This window comes from Diabrotica virgifera, chromosome 5 (assembly GCF_917563875.1).
Source record: "Diabrotica virgifera virgifera chromosome 5, PGI_DIABVI_V3a".
Lineage (NCBI taxonomy): Eukaryota > Metazoa > Arthropoda > Insecta > Coleoptera > Chrysomelidae > Diabrotica > Diabrotica virgifera.
Window position 1 is genome coordinate 88,657,813 of NC_065447.1, and position 22,428 is coordinate 88,680,240.

The following is a 22,428-nucleotide window of genomic DNA, read 5'->3' on the forward strand; positions in this document are numbered from 1 at the left end:
TACCACTACAGACGCGCCATCAGATTCGATTCCAGCAATAAAATTGCTGGTAAATAACTTTTTCTTGTATTTTCCTAATTTGTTACCCGTGTTGAGCTGCCCCCCCACTTGCAAAAATTAAAAAACGAATAGCCCTGATTTATGAGCTCCCATAAAAATTTTGAGCTCGTTCCACTGAGCAGGAATTTAATACTTTAGTGGGGGGGGGGGGCTGAGTCAGCCCCCCACTACTTAAAAATAGGAATATTAAATCGGTGTTTGCGGTAGAATTACGAGCTATTTATGAGCTCTTGAAATTATATAGTTTCGATTTTTGAGCTCATCCCCTTCACCCCCAAACAACCCTTTAATTGATTTAACTTAAGAGAAAAATGCTGAGAAAACTTAAAATATATCGTATTGCGGATATAATTCCTATAGCGTATGTACTCTAAGAATAAACTAATGAATCACGTGCATTTCGATTATTGAGCTACAACCCCTTCGCAAGAAAACCACCCTATCTTCCCGGCTTAAGAGAAAGTTCTACTTAAAATGCATTAAATTAATTATTTGGCGACTACATATCATTTAATAATTTATAAGCTTTCAAATTAAGCGCATTTAAATCAGTAAATTGCAATTTATTTTATATAGTGCAGTCACTGAAAGTAAAAATCAACGATTACCTTCAATTTCGGTGAACCTTCATCGATTTCACGAAAATTGGTCAGTGGTTAGAGGATACCTCAAGAAACAAAGGTGATATGGTACCACCTTGCGCCTTTACCCTGAGGGTGGATACCGCCCCTTCTCGGGGGTGAAAAATTATTTTATAAAAAATAACTGCACAAATCTATAAAAGAACAAATTATAAGCAAAATGCATTATATAAAGTTATTAAAATTAGTCAATACTTTTTAAGTTATTAAAGATCAAAAATTTTAATTATTCGTGAAAAAAAATGCATGTTTTGAAGCGGTTTTTCGTAAATCACTGAAAAACTGTAAGTTTTTACAAAAAAGTTAATAGTAGTTTTATTCGTATAGCTTATATTCTAAGAATAAACTCTTAAATCACGCGCCTTTCGATTATTGAACTACAACCCCTTCGCAAGAAATCCATACCATATTCCCGGCTTAAGAGAGAGTTGTACTTAAAATAATTTAAATTAATTATTTGTCGACTAGATATCGTTTAATAATTTATGAGCTCGAAAAATATACGCATCTCAATTATTGAATTGCCATTTTCTTTCTATAATGCAGTCACTGAAGGTAAAAATCAACTATGACCTTCGATTTCGGTAAATCTGCATTCATTTTCACGAAAATTGGTGAGCGGATTTTGATGCTATCAACTTTTTCTGGAGCTCATTTTTGATAGGTATTTCTAAGTACTTTGACAAGTATTTAGTACCTAAGTGTTATAAAATGCATCTCTTTTCCGTTATTTAAGCTTGAATCCTTAGATTTTAACAGTGGCAGAAAAAAATATACATTTAATTACCAATAACCTACTTTAAATTAACATTAAAGGGTTTTTAAAGTAAGCAATTTATTATATTTTTTATTAGCTTCAATTTTAGTAATGAACATTTTTTTGTAAAAACTTACAGTTTTTGAGTTATTTATGAAAAATCGCTTTAAAGCATGCATTTTCTTTCACAAAAATTAAAATATTTGATCTTTAATAACTCAAAAAGTATTGATTTATTTTAATCACATTATATAACAAATTTTGCTTACAATTTGTCCCTCTCTCGATTTGTGGGGTTATTTTTAATAAATTAATTTTCACTCCCGAGAAGGGGTGACATATACCCCAGGTTAAAACCCCAAGTTGTTATTGTTAATTCGTGAAAATGAATGGAGATTTACCAAAATCGAAGGTCATAGTTGGTTTTTACCTTCAGTGACTGCACTATAGAAAGAAAATGGCAATTCAATAATTAAGATGCGTATATTTTGCAAGCTCATAAATTATTAAACGATATGTAGTCGCCAAATAATTAATTTAAATTATTTTAAGTACAACTCTCTCTTAAGCCGGGAATATGGGATGGTTTTCTTGGGAAGGGGTTGTAGCTCTATAATCGAAGGGCGCGTGATTTAAGAGTTTATTCTCAGAATATAAGCTATACGAATTAAAATATTATTAACTTTTTTGTAAAAACTTACAGTTTTTTAGTGATTTACGAAAAACCGCTTCATAACATGCATTTTTTTCACGAATAATTAAAATCTTTGATCTTTAATAACTTAAAAAGTATTGACTTATTTTATTAACTTTATATAATAAATTTTGCTTTTAATTTGTTCTTTTATTGATTTGTGCAGTTATTTTTAATAAAATAATTTTCACCCCTGAGAAGGGGCGGTATCCACACTCAGAGTAAAGGCGCAAGGTCATGTCACCCATGTCACCTTTGTTTCTTGACGTATCCTCTAACCACTGACCAATTTTCGTGAAAATCGATGAAGGTTCACCGAAATTGAAAGTAATCGTTGATTTTTACCTTCAGTGACTGCACTATACAAAATAAATTAAATAAATTGCAATTTACTGATCTAAAGGCGCATAATTTGGAAGCTTATAAGTTATTAAATGATATGTAGTCGCCAAATAATTAGTTTAATGCATTTTAAGTACAACTTTCTCTTAAGCCGGGAAGATAGGGTGGTTTTCTTGCGAAGGGGTTGTAGCTCAATAATCGAAATGCACGTGATTTAATAGTTTATTCTTAGAGTATATAAGTTATAGGAATTACATCCGCAATACGATATATTTTAAGTTTTCTCAGCATTTTTCTCTTAAGTTATATCAATTAAAGGGTTGTTTGGGGGTGAAGGGGATGAGCTTAAAAATCGAAACTATATAATTTCAAGAGCTCATAAATAGCTCGTAATTCTGCCGCAACAACCGATTCAATATTCCTAATTTTAAGTAGTGGGGGGGGGGGGGGGGGCTGAGTCAGCTAAAGTATCAAATTCCTGCTCAGTGGAACTAGCTCAAAATTTTTAGTTTGCGGAATATGAGAGCTCATAAGTAGCTCATAAATCAGGGCTATTTGTTTTTTGATTTTTGCAAGTGGGGGGGGGGGCAGCTCAACACGGGTTATTATTTTACCTTACAAAACGTAGGTATTAAACTGGGTGTACCGAAAACATTGGTCATAAATTATACCACAGATTCTGTGGTCAAGAATAGGTTGATTGAACCTCACTTACCTATATACAATAGTGCACACAAAAAAAGTTACAGCCCCTTGAAGTTACAATATGAAAAACAATTTTTTTTCATATATCGAAAACTCTTAGAGATTTTTCATTGAAAATGGACATGTGGCATTCTTATGACAGCAGCATCTTAAATAAACATTAAAGTAGAATTTGTGTAGCCCTTAAAAATTTTATGGGGGTTTTGTTCCCTTAAATCCCCCCAAACTTTTATGTAAGTTCGAATTTAATTATTAGTGTGGCAACATTAGTTAAACACGCTGTTTTTAAAACATTTTTGCTCCTAGGACTTTTTCGATAAGCCAGTGTTTATCGAGATATTTTGAATATTTGTCGAATTCACCTCATATTTGTAACTATAGTCCTGTCGCCACGGCAGGTACAATGGCTTCCTTTTTTCAGATGGACTTACCCAAGTTTTTTTATGTATTTTGACCCGTTGAACACGAATTTTTTGGGTAACAGTTGATCCGGATGTCGATTAGATTGTTATAAACAAAGAACTTGAGGAATTACATAACAGCGATTTCTCGCAAATCAAAACATTTTTTTGCATTTTTTGGATCATTCTAAGCAAAAACTGTTCTTACAAGTTTTTTCGTAGGATGCATGGTTTTCGGAATAAACGCGGTTGAACTTTCAAAAAATCGAAAAATTGTAATTTTTGAACCCGAACAACTTTTGATTAAAAAATAAAATAGCAATTCTGCTTACCGCATTTGAAAGTTCAAGTCAAACTTTATCGAATTTGATTATTTGCATGGCTAAAAATTTATTTTTTTATTGTTAAACAAAGCTATAAACACATAATGTTTCCCGTGCCTAATACATGCGTTTTAATGCATTCTACGTAGAAATAGCCTCGCTTGCACTTGTACCTACTCTACATACTCGTTCGATTTTAAATGGGAGATCATTGAAAACCTCACGCAAGCACTATGTGTTTATAGCTTTGTTTAACAATAAAAAAATAAATTTTTTTTTTATTGCTATTTTATTTTTTAATCAAAAGTTATTCGGGTTCAAGTTATTCGTTTATCTCGAAAACGAAAACTATGCATCCTAGGAAAAAACTTGTAAGAGAACATTTTTTGCTTATAATGACCCAAAAAATACAAAAAAATGTTTTGTTTTGCGAGAAATCGCTGTTATGTAATTCCTCAAGTTCTTTGTTTATAACAATCTTATCGACATCCGGATCGACTGTTACCCAAAAAATTCGTGTTCTACGGGTCAAAATACTTAAAAAAAACTTATGCAAGTCCATCTGAATAAAGGAGGCCGTTGTACCCCCCCCCCCCCTGGCGACAGGACTACTACGATTATAGAGACCTGTTAATAATCTGAAAATGTATTTATAATTTACATTTTTAGGTATATTTTGAAAAAGAAGCCACATCTCGATAAAAGATGATTTATCAAAAAAAACTAAGAGGCAAAAAAGGTTTAAAAACACTGTGTTTAACTAATGGTACCACAATAATAGTTTAATTGGAACGTACACAAAAATTTAGGGGGTTTAAAGGAACAATAGACCCATAAAATGTTTATGTAAATATATTAAAAAAGAAGCCGCATCTCGTTAAAAACTCGCTTATCGAAAAATTACTAGGAGGTAAAAAAGTTTAAAAAACGTTTTGTTTAACTAATGGTACCACAATAATGAATTAATTGGAACGTACACAAAAGTTTGGGGGAGTTTAAGGGATCAAAACGCCGATAAAATTTGTATAAGGTGGACAAATCTCACTATAAGATGATCCTGCCATACGAATGATACATGTCCATTTTCAATAAAAAATCTTTAATAGCTTTCGATATATTGAAAAAATGTATTTTCATTTTGTAACTTCAAAGGGGTATAACTTTTTTTGTGAGCACATTTGTACTAAGGTAAGTTAGGTTCAATCGAACTATTTTTGACTCCAGAATGTGTGGTATAATTTATGACCCATCTTTTCGGGATACCCTGTATATTCATTATTTTATTCTACTGAAACGCCTCTTAGAAATTTTAAATCCTGTATATTTCTTGTATTGAATCAATAAGTAGCGCAAACAAATAACCTTGAAAGTTAAAAGAAAAAAATTTCCCTCCATGATTAACGACACCTAATAAGAACTGTACTTAAGCAATACTTAGACCACCTACAACATACCACCAAGATTAACAATAAAAACAAGATCATTACCGCACTCACCATTACTGCGAAAAGATTTTATGGTACTTCATTAAAACAAAATTAAGAGAGATCAGAACAGATCTTGATATTCTAAAATGATTGTTTTTTTTTTATTGTAATCGCAAGTACCAAGGATACACGCAATGCAAACGAAGTTAATTGCTGCAGATATTGTATCATATTCGTGACTAAAAACCTTTTATACTTTCGCTTCATTAGATTTGTTTTATACCAGGTTCGTTTCAACCTTTCTTAATATCCATATTTTCTATGGGTAAAATTTTAAAATATGGTGAATTTTGCTTTTTTTTCAAAATTGCTCATTTGATCTTTGATATCACTGCTCTAAACCATAGTTTTGACTGTACTTGTGGCGTGTGGCATAAGTGACACTGACACTGAATATTTTCTTGGGAATTCCTCCTTCATCATTCCTTGAACCCTTGTCAAAGAGGGGGACACTGTCACTGTGTGGGGGTGCAGTGACGGTTTAAGGCATCATGGGGCCCTAGGCGGCCATAAGAAGTAAGCCCCTTTATAGCGACCATTTACTTAAAACAAATTTACAGATATTTATGTTGTTTTGGGAAGTAGTTATGCCAAAAATAAATTACGACAATGTAAAAAAGATAATTTTTATTTTTTTTACATTCCGTAACAACTTCTCATTAATAGTCCATAGCTAATATGTCAAAGAAAAAAAGGGATATTGTGTCGATCTGTGATTTTGCCCTGGGTATGAGTGCCATCCCTTCGGGGGTAAAAAAACATACATTCAAAATAAGTGTGGACATGGATAAACTGATTAATTCTAAATAATTTTTGTTCTATCGACTTTTTTCACTAAATCAATACTTTTTGAGTTATTTGCGAGTGAATATGTTCATTTTTCAACAAAAAATAAAACACCTTTTTAGACGGTTTTTCGCAAATAACTCCGAAATTAAGTATTTTATCGAAAAATATTCTTAGAAAAAATAGCGCATACAAAATTTAAAAAAATGGTGTATGTATGAAGTATGTAGACCCAGTATAAGCAGAACTGGAGCTAATGAAAAGTAGATTCTTATTCGACAAATTCCAAATCAAATATTTCAACGTAAATAACCAAAAAATGAATTTTCGTTGAAAAATCAGCACAACTTGTTTAGTGTTAAAAAAGTTTATTTTTTTTTTAAACAAGTCTCAAGTATCAAAATTAAGCAAGTTAAGCTTAAAATAATGTTGATTCCTTTTTTTTTTGGCAAAAAAATCCTGAAAATTATGAAAATCTTGAAAAAACTTAGTATATTTAAATATATTATTTATATGATCTGTAAGTTTCACTGGTTTATAGTGCTTATAAAAAGCATACACTCATGATTAGTGACTTGTTCAAGCCCATTCTACTACAGCCCTTTTATAAATAAGCACTTTAAACCGATAAATCTCACAGAGCATATTATAAACAATACATAAGTAAAGTAGCTTTTGAAGCAATAATTATTAATTTCATTTGGGATGCTAATTGGGGGGCTATTTTCACCAGTTTTTTTTACTCAAAAAATGGGACCAACTTTATTCTGAGCGTATCTTGCTTACTTTTTATGTTAGATTTTTTTGTAAAAACAAGAATACTGCTTTTTTAAACATTTAAATAAGTTATGATGAGTTTTTTATAACTTGTTTAGTGTTAAAAAAGTTTTATTTTTGTTTTTTTTAAACAAGTCTCAAGTATCAAAATTAAGCAAGTTAAGCTTAAAATAATGTTGATTCCTTTTTTTTTTTGGCAAAAAAATCCTGAAAATTATGATAATCTTGAAAAAACTTAGTATATTTAAGTATATTATTTATATGATCTGTAAGTTTCACTAGTTTATAGTGCTTATAAAAAAGCATACACTCATGATTAGTGACTTGTTCAAGCCCATTCTACTACAGCCCTTTTATAAATAAGCACATTAAACCGCTAAATCTCACAGAGCATATAAACAATACATAAGTAAAGTAGCTTTTGAAGCAATAATTATTAATTTCATTTGGGAGGCTAATTGGGGGGCTATTTTCACCAGTTTTTTTTTACTCAAAAAATGGGACCAACTTTATTCTGAGCGTATCTTGCTTACTTTTTATGTTAAATTTTTTTGTAAAAACAAGAATACTGCTTTTTTAAACATTTAAATAAGTTATGATGAGTTTTCCATGAAAAGTGGTTCATTAATTTTATTGATTGTTTCACGTTGAAATATTCGATTTGGAATTTGATGAATAAGAACCTACTTTTCATTAGCTACAATTCTGCTTCTACTGGGTCTACATGCTGCACACATACATCATTTTTTTAAATTTTTATAAGCTATATTTTTGCTAAGAATATTTTTTCGATAAAATACTTACTTTTTGAGTTATTTGCGAAAAACCGTCTAAAAACTTGTTATTTTTTGTTGAAAAATGAAGATATTCACTTGCAAATAACTTGAAATATATTGACTTGATAAAATTCTATTGAACGAAAGTTGCTTAGAATTAGTCAGTTTATCCACTTCCGGACGTATTTTGACGGTATATTTTTTCACTCCCGAGAAGGGATGGACTCAACCGTAGAGCAAAAACACACATTAGTATAATATCACTTTTTTCTTTGATATGTTAGCTATGCTTATACCAAATTTCGTCAATCCAAGATCCTAGCTCTTGTTTCAAATCCAAAGGTTCTTTAAACTCCGGAGGTTTTGGTACCGTGAATGAATGGATCGTGAATGAATGAATGGTCCGTGTTACCGTGAATGAATAGACTATAAGGCCCATCGGTGGGTAGAAATTGAAAAAAAACGTACCATACCAAAATAATTACCAGCTTCTAAGCAAAATTTGCTTGCAACATTGATTACCAAATTGAGGGAATAGAAAGAACATAGAATATAAAAATGCCTTTAAAGATAACTGCTTAGTTTGTCTTGAAGTCGGTTGTATTTTCCTGATATGTGACAGAAGACAAAGCAAAAAACTGAATTTGATTGGAAATCATAAATTAACCATTCTCTTTTTTTGTCTCAGTTAGCCCTATTTGATAAGTTAAGCGCCTAGTCCGCCTAATGGTTAATCCGGCACTGTGGGGGTGCCGTCTATGCGGACTACAAACATCAGCATTATATTGTCTGTCTCGCAGAAAGAAAGACAGAAAAGGTGGCAGTAGGGAAACAGCAGCAGAAGAGATCGGGTTAGAAATAAATATTCGAAATGCAATAGAGCTAAAGGTAACAGACAGGCAGTGTATGACGATAATATAAGTTTATCATCTAGAGTACACCAATGTATTAAGCAAAACGTGTTTTATACCGTCTCTGAGGTATAAAAACTGATTGGAAATCCATTTGATTATTCTCGGTGTGCTGAACGGGAACCAGGTATAATAGTCCAGGATCCAAAGCTTTTCACCTCGCAATTTTTACAGAATGGATCAATTTGCTTGAAAATTTGAGAATAAGTAGTGGATAGTCCATGGATCAAAATCTATATGATGCCGATAGGCGCTTTTACCATGGGGGTGGTTGCCACCCCATCTCGGGGGTGGAAATTTTTTATTATATTTTACTGTTCAAAAGATAATAAAAACATTCAGTTTAAGTAAAAACTGTTCTATACATTTTTTTGATAAAATTAATAGTTTTTGATTTATTCGCTATCGAAAGTGTTAGTTTTATATCTAAAAAAAGAATGTGTGTGTACTTTGTACGCACGTAAGAAGTTATACTTCTATTACATATTATGTGATTTTAACGAAATTGATATAATGTACTTTAAACAGTTTATTTATATTTTATTTAAATATTAAACTAATTTTAGTACTTACTACTTTCTAAAAATTTTTATTAAGCCAATACCAAAAATTTTAAAAAATAAAAGAATAAAACGCACACAAACACATTGAAAAATGCCACAAAGAAAAAAATTATTTCTGAACGATAATAATTGTTGGCAAAAATTTTAAATACGCATTTTCTGAAAAAAAAAATTATATAATAAATATACTTACAATCATAAAATGCATAAAAAAAATAAAAAAATAAAAACTTGCATCCAATTACTCATTATTTGTCATGTGGAAAAATAGGGCAACTGAACGTTTTACTGTTTGACAGTTATTCTGAATTTAAATCAAATTATGTAGTTTGATTTTTGTGGAAGAAAATATTAAAATATAACAAAACAGTAAGAAAACAATATATTATTAGATGAAGATTGGTAGAACTTTTGTTGGTAATCAAATTAAGCATGTAAATCAAAGCATTACATACCTACTAGATAAATAAATCTACGCCAAAAAATCATAATTTAAAAATAAAAATCGGACCTAATTTCGGATTTCTCTCTAAAATCCCCATTCTTGAGAAAATAAATTTATTCCAACCTAATCCAAATGTATAATTACAATATGATTATAATAAAAACTACTTACCAAATTAGAATGAGTTCTTGTCCAAAATAGTCCAAAAGTCCAAAAATATATACGAAAACTATTTAAAAAGGCAGTATAACTATTAACTAACTTTTGTTTGTTGTTTCTTTTCACACAAATTTCAAAACGCAACAACCATAAATAATCAAACCACAGCTTTGAAACAGCCGACATATTGAATAATTTTTGACATGTCATTTGAACATCCAATCAGAACAAAGTTATAATGCGCATGCGCCCGGATCGTAGGTTTTAACATATAAAAATTCACCCTCATATCGCGCGTAAAGAAGTATAACTTCAAAAATCAATGTTTTTCGATGGTACCTATACTCATTAACTATTCACTCAATTTTTGCCGTAGAACAAATTTTATCAAACCAAGTTCTTGGGTATTAAATTACCTACAATTTCATATTTAAACATGTTTTCGTATATCTGATGCTACTCTTTCTATTCTGAAGAAAATGGTATTTTTTACCAAATTGCAAACATTTGGTATTCGCTTTAGTTTTTCAGAAAAACTTCAGTTTTTTAAAAACTAATCATTTTAAGCTAGTCAATCTTCTAGAATCTATTAACAATACATAAATATAGAAGAATAAATAAGGCCGATGATTAAAAACACCGCTAACTTACATTATTATGTTTCCAATTGGATTTCTCCTTTTTTTTTCAAAAAAATATATTGATTTTTTAACCGCAACATTTATATTTTTCTCTTAGAAAGTTTGTTAAAAAAGAATTTTCTAGCTATTTATATGAACTTTAAGGTTATTAATATTAATTTTTTTTTAACTTTTCAGTCACAAAAAGAGGTGGCATTGAAAGGGTTGGTAAAGGTGGTTTTTGCATGATATTATAAGTTTTAATTGTCAATAGCTCACTCAATTTTTGTCGTAAAAAAATTTTGCAAACCAAGGTCTTGGGAATTAAATAAGCTACAATTTCATATTTAAACATTTTTTCGTATCTCTTATACTAATCTTTCTATTCTGAAGAAAAGAGCATTTTTTACCAGACTACAAAAACTGGATATTCGCTTTTAACTCCATTTCTTTAAAAACTAATCATTCTAATCTGATAAAACTTCTAGAACCTATTAACAATACATAAGTCAATAAAATCAAATCAGGTCAATCACAAATTTTAATTAGGGTGGTGATTAGGAGGTTGTTTACGATCACTTTTTTGCTGAAAAAAATAGAGACTGTATAAAATGTATAGAACGCTTTTTGCTTATAATTAATATTTTTACCAACTCTTGCGGTCAAAATATAATAAAAATTTCCACCCTCGAGACGGGGTGGCAACCACCCCCATGGTAAAAGCGCCTTTTGGCATGATATAGATTTTGATCCTTGGACTATCCACTACTTTCAAGCAAATCGATCCATTCTGTAAAAATTGCGAGGTTTGTCCTATTTTAAGCTTCATTACTAGGACTATAATAGGTGAATTAAGTATATCCCCACCATATTCCGAAACCTTCCGAAACCAGTCGCGTCGTCTTGGTGAGCTGAGTGATTTCGACGGTTCACAACCCCACCCCCTACGCGAGCTGAGCGTGGATCCTTAGATGTCTTACCTCGTGAGTTGGGCGAAATTTCCTCTGCTTGTACAGAAAATATTTGTTAACCGAAATAATTGGGAGGAGAGCATTTCGAATAACAAGAATTTCGGTAAAAATAACATTATTTTTTGGTATTTTTCTTGTATCAAATTACATAGTATTCTTGGTCAAACTTGGTATTAAAACATACTATGAGGTAATTTCGTAATGTGTTGTATATTTAATTGTGTTCTTTGGTTTAGATATCTGGCAATAGATATAACTACAGTTGGGTCCGCCAATCTTTACCCGTGCGTTATCATTTAAAGCATACGAAATAAGTCGATGATAAGTCGGAAATTGAAATTTACTAAACGCAACAGGTGACAGTATGCTGTTGCGTTTAGTAAATTTCAATTTCCAACTTATCATCAACTTATTTCGTATGCTTTAAATGATGACGCACGGGTAAAGATTCGCGGACTCAACTGTAGTTATGGATATGTTGAAGAAGAAGTACGACAACAAAGCTTAAAAGCAAGCAGAGTGGCGGGATCTCTTAATGACACAATCTGGAAGAACAAACACCTAAGACAAGACACACAAGTAAGAATCTATAAAGCAGCAATTAGACCTATATTGACATGAAAACATGGAGAAGATCGGCGCGGGATCGGCAATGTTGGAGGCACATTTTGGAGGAGGACAAAGTTCGATTTTGGCTGTGGCGGTACTGGAGGGAGAGATAGTAAGTAGAGATAGTCTAAAACTTAATAAAAGGATGGTGTGGATGATGCTTCAATAAAAAAATCGGCAAACTCGCAACGGTGGTTAATGGATAGAACTAAATAACGAAGATGACTTGGGAATGTGGATGCTGTAGTTTATGGCTACGATGAGAGTGATATTATCTATGCTGTGTATACCTCACGGAATGATAGAGGAGCCCAAGCGGGGATTTTTGCAGTTACCCGAGAGCGTCAGAAAATCACATGAGGAGAAACCTTGTACCCTGTAAATGTACCCCTACCATATGTAGACTCTTAATGCAGGGGAGTTCGTTAAGGGGGATCAAAAAATATATCGTTAGAAAAACTCGAAATAGTTAGATTAAGATAAGGTAACAGAATAGTGTATATTTCAAAACTCTGACGATTAGAGCGGGACGTAAGGAAATGGGATAGTCACAAAGTTTCACAAAAAAAGCGAATATTTCGCGAAATGAACGTTAGAACAAAAATTTAAAAATACGTGTTCAATATTTTTCAAAAATCTATTTAATTATACCAAACACGACGGTCCACGGAGAGGAGTGGAGGGTAACTTTAAAATTTTAAATAGGAACCCTGCGATATTCCGCGAAATGAACATCAGATCAAAAAAACTGAAAAATACATGTTCAATTTTTTTAGAAATCTATCGAATGACGATAGATGGCGCTATAATCGGAAAAACGATTGTTGGTAATGGAAAATTAAATAAAAAATTGGAAAGTCTCCACTAAATGGAAAACTAAACTTAACTTTTTTTGGTATTAGGAGATAACCTTCACAACCCAATAGGTCCCCATAACGCTCGAGTAACTGCAAGTTTAACATACTTGGCTCCCCTACTATAACAATATTTATAGAACAATACTTATACTTATAAAAAAACTTATAGAACAATATTTTGATTAATGCAATATTTGCCATTCAATATCTTTCATCACATTCTTTCGATTGTAATAATTGTAATTAGGTACTCATTAAGGTAAGATGTAATTTTCATTACCATCAATGGTTTTTTAATACCGTATAAATACAATCATCATCATCAGTGGCGTTACAGCTCTTTATGAGCCAAAGCCTTCTTCAGAACAATCCTCCATTCGCCCCTGTTTTTGGCAACTCTTCTCCATGCTCTAATTCCAATAGATTTCAAATCATTTTCTAGGTTGTCTTGGTACCTCAGTCTCGGTCTTCTTCTTGCTCGTTCTCCTATCGGCCCTCTTCGGTCAAAAACTTTTCTGACTATGGCATCTTCCTCTCGCCTGATTACATGACCTATCCATCTAAGGCTTGCTACCTTAATGAATTGTACAACGTCAGGTTCACCAAAATTTCTATACAACTCAAAGTTGTAACGCCTGCGCCACAAATCTTGTTCTTTTATGCCACCATACATTCGTCTTAGAATTTTTCGCTGAAAACGTTTGAGCAGTTCTTGGTCATTCTGAGTAAGTGACCAAGTTTCTGAACCATATGTTAGCACTGGTCTTATTAGTGTTTTGTAAACAGTCAATTTAATTTTTCTAGGAATTTTTGAGGCCATCTGTCTTCTTAAGCCATAGTAGCACTTATTGGCGAGCACTATTCTTCTTTTAATTTCTTCACTGACATTGTTATCTTTAGTTAGCAGCGAGTCTAAGTATATGAAGGTGTCGACAACTTCCAGTTCTAGGTCGTCAATTATTATTCTTGTAGGTATCGGGTTGCTTGACCTAGTGCAACACATATATTTGGTCTTTTGAACATTTATATATAGCCCCATTCTCTGTGCAGATGCTCTTAACGAGCGAAATGCTTCAGTCAGAGATTTTTTAGATCTTCCTTTGGTGCCTATGTCATCTGCGTATCCGACAATTTGTACTGATTTGTTAAAGATAGTACCATTCGTATTAAATTGGGACTCTCGATTTTTTTTTTCTAATGCCAGGTTAAATAAGAGACACGATAGTCCATCACCCTGTCTTAGTCCATTTTTGCAATGGAAGGGTCTTGAGAAATCGTTCTGGATTTTTACCACGCTCTCTGCTCCTGTGAGCGTAAGTTCAGTTAATTGGACAAGATGAAGCGGTATTTTAAATTCTACCATAGCAAGTAGAAGTTTGCCTCTATTAACTGAGTCGTATGCGGCTTTGAAGTCCACGAATATGTGGTGGGTGTCGACGCCGAACTCTAGGGTTTTTTCAAGGATCTGCCTCACTGTAAAAATGTATAAATACAATATATGTATTAATAAAAGCTTTGTTAAAATATTGTCATATGAATCAAGTTATGCAATATAATTTGTTAATATAATTAAATTATTGATTGATCCCTATAAAGTAAATGTTGCAAAATATAGCTGACCACGGATGAAAAAGTCAGCGGCATCCGGACCAGGACGAATTAGTTCTCCCATATGTTCATATCATAATAAACTAAGGTTAGAGGTACGCTGGTATAATATAATTTAACTGTTACCTGGAACGAAGCTTTTTGTGGAGGAACCTTAAAATACTAAAACTGTTTCTTGCCATAAACATCTGTTCACAAAGAATTGCATTATTTGAAAATTTTTTTGTTACATTTCGATGTTTTGGCTCCATATACTAAGACTGATATGTCAAGGCACAGTCTCGTTTTTTACTAATACTTGTCGAGGCCCATACTTTGCGTAATGTGTTGAAGGCGTTTTGTGCTAAGCCTATTCTCCTTGGTATGACTTTTTCCGTGCCGCCTGTTGTATTTACTAGACTATCCAGATAGAAAATATCTTCTACTTCTATTTGTTTGTCCTACAGGTATATATATCCGTCATTGGTATTTTTGCTTGAAAGTATTTTCGTTTTCTTAGCGTTTATTTTTAACCCAACCATGGGCGTCCGCAGGATCAAAACTAGGGGGGTGGGCAGATTTGAGAAATAAAAAAATTGGTTAGATAAGCAATAATAAATATAGACGTAAATTGAGAGTCTTCACTGAGAGGGGAGAGGGGGAAGGTGTTTCCCTCAGAAAAGTTTTGAAAATAACGTTTTTGGAGCCAAAATTATAACTCGACGCCTTCATACAAAAATGAAACAAACTAAATATAATTTTTGCACGATTGATCATTTTTGACTGTTTACCGTGACAGATTTTACGTCAGTAGGTGACATTTACTAGCAACTCGACGGTAAGTAATCCAACTCGACGGTAAGTACTCCATCTCGACGGTAAGTAATTCACTTACCGTCGAGTTAAAAAATCTCTTAATTTTAATTTATATTTTGAAAGAATAAAGAAAACTAACGAATTATTTATTAATATTGAAACTTATGGTACAATTTGTTAATTTTTCTCTTCAAATACGCGATCAAAGTTGAAAACTTGGAAATATCAATGCCATCATAAAGAAAAACGGTGGATTTAATCATTGAATATTCTGCTCAGAGGCTTCCAGGAGCTTTCAACTGCATATGTCTTTGAACGAAATATGCCAATAGAGTATTTTCTTCGATTCTTAAATTCTTGCCTTCGCACCATTTTTTAAAACTTTGGTAGGTATTTTGATAATGGATTTTGTATTTTTCGGGAATAATTGCGGGACACCCTACTTCCCAAGCCCGTTCAATTTCTTCAAATTCACTCTCGCTCATATTTTAATTTATAATAATCAATATTGTACTTAAAATTATTGACAACTAAATAAAAACTCAATTCTCCATTGTTGTTATGCACCTAGTAATTTTTTTGTTAACGGATAAAAAGTAGTGGACGCTCGAACCTGTTCAAAAATTTCAAGGGTGTTGAAGTTGTCTAAGTCATTATTAAGGCGTTTTTTATTCCAATGTTCTATCCATACTTCTAGCTCTGCATCTATTCCATCTATTTCATAGTGGTTTAAGGATTGTCTCAGTTTTAATTTAAGGCAATTTAAATAAATTTTTGAAAAATGCTTGGGATGCAGAAGACTTAAAGCGAAGGCTGGCGTATTTTCTTCGGAAAACCGTGTCTCTAGAGAAGATATGATAGAATCCATATACGGAATAATCATGGATCGCCTCCAGTATTCACTAGGCATACCAGCTGGTTGATTGCTTCTATGTGCTTGTTTACAGTTCTAGGGGTAGATAATTCAAAACTGCATTCTTCGGCTATATAATTGGCTTCATGCAATAAAGTGTTTGTTACGTTCTCTGTGTTCTGTCTCTGTTTTTTTAAAGTATCCATGATTTGACGAATATGTTCCGCTACCTTTAAAACATTAGTTTGCGCAGATTGTAGGCGGTTGACTATAGGCTCTAGGTATTCAGAATATTTTGCAATCTAAATGACAGCGACGATAAATCCTGTCTTGCATGCCGAAGAATGCAACTGATAAGATGTTTTTCTAGTGGCCAAATTTCCTTCATTAGATAGGGCTTGCAAGGCCTGTACAATTTCAATGAAATTTTTTGGAAAAACCCAATTACCTTGTATTTCTCGGACCACCGTGTTTCGCAGAGGCTAGGGATATTTGCTATATATTCCTTCTTAATACTGATTCATGGAAGAAATTGGTTATATCTTTAATAGTGGCAATAGTATTTCGCACTTCATTTAAGCGATTCAAATCGTTCACAACTAAATTTAATATGTGTGACGCACAGTAAAAAAAGATTTACTGTATGTTTTCCTTAAAATTGCTTGAACTCCGCCTTCCTTTACCGACATAGTGGAGCAACCATCAAACCCCAGGCCGACACATTTGAGTGGATCAACATGATTTGTCAGGAAATCATTAATTGCCTTTGCAATGCTTGGTGCATTCAGAGCATCGAGCTGAACAAACCCTGTAAATTCACGAATATCTTCTGCTTCTTCATCAAAATATCTCAAACCAATTGACAACTGTTCGTTGCCTGAAATGTCAGCGGTTTCGTGAACTAATATTGCTGTTGCTTTCACATTTAAATAATACTATATAAATAAAATAATAGCAGATTTGTAATTTTCATTAAAAATTTGTTAAGTTTATGTGGTTTTTTCGTCCCAGCTAGAATGTAGAGACAGAGTGGTTGCATTCAAAATAAAGATAAAGTTACAACGTTGTATTTTTCTTCACCAATTTTACACTCGCCTCGTCCTCACTAGGGGGGGGCAGCGCCTCCCTATTCCTCCCTGAGGACGCCCATGAACCCAACAGTTTTTGCTATCTTCTAATTTGGTCGTTTTTTTTGCATATATTGTTTATTTGATGTTATTAGGCATATTTAATTAGCAAATTCTAGGTCCTCTAATTTGTTAAATGATCCCCATTGTAGTCCTGTTCTTTTATTTCCGGTGTGCTTCATTATCCAATCTATTATTACTGTGAACAGTGTAGCTGACAGAACTCATCCCTGTCTAACCCCTTTTTTAATATCTATTTGTTCGGATAATTCAACTTCGTGCTCAAATATTGTAGTACATTGGGCGTCTAATGCCTGGTTGCACCAACAGACCTTAAGCTTAAGATGCTCTTTAAGCTCAGCTTACGAAACATACGCGTTGCAACATTAATATTAGATCAAGTTTCAGCTTGCCACAATGGATTTCTACGTGGATTGCTTAAATAAAAATCGAAAATTATGGTACAACGTAAGTGAGACTTAAGGTGGCTCTATCTATAAACTGAGCTGGGCTAAGTGGGAGCTTAAGATTTGTTGGTGCAACCAGGTATTATTGTCCTAATATATTTGTCTGATACTCTGTAGTGTTTCAGTACATTTCCACATCATGATGCTGTTAATTTAATCAAAGGCTTTTTAAAAGTATCTAAAATTAATAAAAAATTCTCTAACTTTTCCGTTACCTCTTCCAAAATGATCGTTAAAGTGTGTACATTACATAATCTATACAAGAGTTGTTCGGCCAAAATCCTACTTGGTTTATTCTAAGTTATTTATAGGGTCTTTAATTTGTTCCAGGATGATTCTCGCAATTATTTTACTAGCAATATTTAACAGGGTGATCTCTCCATTTTCACATAAAGCAAGGTTTTCTTTCATTGGTAATTTTATTATCATTCCTTCGCTTCGCTTCATAGGTATATTTTCATTCGTCCATATTTTTTCAGTAATAGGTAAAACATGTCCACTGAAAGGGTAAAGTGCGACTTCATTAATTCTGCTGGTATCCCATCTACTCCCGATGCTTTGTCGTTTTTTAAATAGTTTATTGCATGTCTTATTTAATCTTTTTGCATGCCTTATTTATGCTCAACACCTCGTTCCTTTCTGATTCTTTTACAAAAATATATTCAATTTCCTGTCCTCATTTTACAATTCTGCAAAAAATTGAGTCATCTTCTGCTACTTATTTTTGTTTTGTAAGTATATCTCCTTCTTTCCCGTTTATTTTTGTTTTTTTTTGTTTGTTTGTACCTCCATTTAGTCTTTTTGTCGTTGCGTGTAGTGTAACTCTCTGTTAATATCATGTAAATTGTTCCATAAACATTCGAAATCTTTATTCGTTAAATAACTCGTTAGTTCTGTTTAATAATCTTAGTCCAAAATAACGGCTTCTTCGGAAGCCGCCTCTACACCGCGAAGCCCTACCTTCAACACCACGCCAATCTAATCCTTCGTGCTTTGTGCTTTGCTCTTTCACAAAACTAACTTGTATGTGTATGTATTCGTAGCTAAGCCGCGATCGCGAACGAATCTTGCAAAGTTCAGTCGCGTGAAGTACCGAGTGATCAGTTATCTTTGCGAATACCTCTTTCCCGCGGTGAATGACAGTGAATATCACTTTGGAACTACCAATTATTTTTCTTATTGACCAGACGGATCAAGGTAAAAAAACTGTTAGAATTTATAGTTATGAAAGAAAAACAAAAATAGTTTGAATGAATTTTAAAGTAAATTAATTTCCAAATTTTTTTGGTTAATTGTGTTTTGTTGATGAGTTTGTTTTATCTTAATTACCCTTAATGTTTTTTTCTGTTTTCAAAAATTAAACTAGAGATAAATAACATAAATTCACTGCTTCAATTCAGTCTACACTTCAATCTCCAATAGCATAAAATTCCCCATAAACTGCTGCACATGATTCCCAAAAAATTAGAACTATCTTATTTCGAATCACCCTACATTACATTTCAGATAACAACATTAACATTACTGCCCCATGCTTTGATAAAATATCTGGAAAATGTTTAAAAAGACTTAGAGCAAGTCATTTTTTAGTATGGTATCCAATTTTTGTAAAATTTTTGCATATTACCAAATATAGGAAAATCATCCACAGTATTGTATCCTTCAAGACAGACTGGTTAAAGCTTATAAATACAACATATTCCTGCTATCCGAAACGTTTTCGAAAAATCACAGCCTCATCAAACACATCGATTTAAAACGGTGTTGTTTTATGTGCTATTACATTGAAAACTTAATTAAATTAGTCTTTTAAATTAAATTAAGTTTACTAAGAGCTTTACTATTTAATTTATTAATAATAATAATATTAAATTGTTATAAGAATTATTTGTATTGTGAAGTACCAAATAGACCTGGATCCCGCGTACCAAAAAAAGTTGATTAATAGCAAGCTGAAAATTTGTTAATAGCTTAACGGTGTCTAGTCGGACAAACTTTGATGTATCGGAACACTGGAACAGGGGAAGTTTTAATTGTGGAACAGGTTAAAAATTTGGAACGTCAGTCTACGAAAACGTTTCATGTATTTTGTCGGACAAAACTTCCAATCGATTTGTTACCATTTCATTAAACTCTCATGCAAAAATCAGACTGGTGTTTATCACCAACTGGGCATATTAATGAGTGGAAGACGAAGAATATGTCAAATGACATTAATCTTATTGGTTAGTAATAGCAGTCTGATTTTTGCATGAGAGTTTAATAAAAGGGTAACAAATCAATTGGATGTTCTGTCCGACAAAATACATGGGACTTTTCGTAATATAACGTTCCAAATTTTAAAACTGTTCCAAAATTAAAATTTCCCCTGTTTTAGTGTTCCCGTACGTCAAAGTTTGTCCGACTAGACACCGTTAAGCTATTAACAAATTTTCAGCTTGCTATTAATCAACTTATTTTTGGTAGGCGGGATCCAGGCCTAAAAATAAAATAACTTGTTTAATTTTTATTTTGAGAACGATTCAAAGACGTCAAAATAATAGTTATTCATTGTATAAGTGGCAACAAAAGAAGTTTTTGGCGCAATACATGAAAGTTACGCCCCATCTCGTAACAGAGGGATGCCCTCTTTTATGCCCATCTAGAAAATCTACATTTTGTCCCGTGTATTATACAACATTTTTTCGATAACTTGCTAGAAACACCAGCAGTTTCAATAATTTTTCCGTAAAAAAAATAAGTACAATATCAAGAAATAATCAGGAAAATAGGGGACGCTGCCTAGGTAATTACGGAAATACATAACAAAAAAGTCAACGTGTGGTCAAAGTTTAGCAATATCTGGTAAAATCTGAGCGAAATGGACAGTGGTTTTTCATTTTCCTGCACGGCACCGGCAGAATTAGTAGAGAAGATCTATGAAGTTATATTATGAGCGAGCGTACGTCAAATTCATTGATTGGCACTCTAGTGCAGTCACTGAAGCTCATATGAGCTCCGATTTCGTTGAACCTCCATCGATTTGCATGAAAATTGGTGAGTGGTTAGAGGATATCTCAAGGAACAAAGGTGACATGGTGCCAACTTGCGCTTTTACCCTGGGGGTGGATGCCACCCTCCTCGGAGGTGAAAATTATTGTATTAAAAATAACCCCACAATTCGATAGAGGGACAAATTATAAGCAAGATTTGTTATATAAATTTATTAAAATAAATCAAAACTTTCTGAGTTATTAAACAGGAAATTGGAACAGAAAAAACTAAAATTTAGTTATACATATATGATTTTTTACGTATACTCAGTATTTTTGGAGTTATTATCGAAAGAAAATGAAAAAGTACGATAATTTTAAAAATTCTTATTTTTTTAAAATTATATCTTTTTTTTTCAAAAATATGCATTCTAAACCGGTCAAAATTGTTGAAATGTTAACCTAAAGAAATTCTTGTGAGAATTACTACAAATTTTAATTTTTGTGAAAATGGGGTATGTTTTATTTTTCACTTTTTCCTAAAAAAATCGAAAGGCTTCCCTTATTTTCATCATAACTTGCTTAATTTTGATGCTATTAACTTCTACTGGAAATCATTTGATAGGTATTCCGAAGTATTTTGACAAGTGCTTAACAAGTATATTATATAAAATGCATCGTTTTCCCGTTATGTAAGCTTGAATACTTAGATTTGAGTACTCATGTACTCCGAAGTACTGAAAAAAATATACATTCAATTACCCATAACTCACTTTGAAATAACATTAGTTTAGTTCTTTAAGTGGGGAGTGTATTAAACTTTTTATTATATTTAATTTTGGTAATAATAGTTTTTTTTACAAAAGGTTATAGTTTTTGAGTAATACGTGAAAAACAGCTTTAAAACATGCATTTTTTTAAAGAAAAAATAAAATTTTTGATATTTAATTACTCACAAAGTGTTGATTTATAATGTTGATTGTTAATAACTTTATATAACAAATTTTGCTTAGAAGTTGCCCCTCTATCGATTTCTGGTATTATCTTTAATAAAAAAAATTTCCCCCCCGAGAAGGGGTGGCATCCACCCCTAGGGTAAAAGCGCAATTTGCTCCTTGAAGTATCTTCTAACTACTCACCAATTTTCATGAAAATCGATGAAGGTTCAACGAAATCGGAGGTGAAAACCTTCAGTGACTCCACTATTCCAGAAAAAAATGCAATTTGTTGTCAAAAATGTTTGCATGGCGTATATTTCGGACTTATCGCAAGAAAGGAAACCCTCAACAGTGCAGGCCCATTATTCTATGTTGAAAAGCGTATACCCCAGTTAATAGGTAAAAAAACATGAAAAAATGTTAAACAGGGTTTTGAAGGTGCTAAACGGTAGAGGAGTGATAACTGATGATAATTCCGTGAAGACGTACAGCTAATTTTTCTTCTTCTTTTTTATAAACAGTTACAAAGAATGAAAAACTCAGTTGTTTGATGATAAAACGTTTTTTGTTCATTTTAGAGAAAAATGTTTCAAATAAATATTGTAGACCTTAAAAAGTTCTTTAATTTGGTGGGACACATATTGAAATATATAAACAATTGACCGAGATAATTGCAAAAAACCCTCATCTTTGCACTAATTTATAAATATTGATAACTTTACTTTTTGCATAATGATATATAATTTAACTACTTTAAATTATGCTATTTAATGGACTATTTAAG

At 32.3% G+C, this 22,428-nt stretch overlaps 1 protein-coding gene across 1 annotated transcript in view; it reads left to right on the top strand.

Moving 5' to 3' along the window:
- Positions 1 to 18,736: 18,736 nt before the first annotated feature.
- LOC114326855 (alpha-N-acetylgalactosaminidase) overlaps positions 18,737 to 22,428 on the top strand; it is a 362,570-nt gene continuing 358,878 nt past the window's right edge. The window contains exon 1 of the mRNA XM_028275311.2: positions 18,737 to 18,931. The gene's annotated coding sequence lies outside the window, so the exon portion shown is untranslated. The remainder of the gene's footprint in view (positions 18,932 to 22,428) is intronic.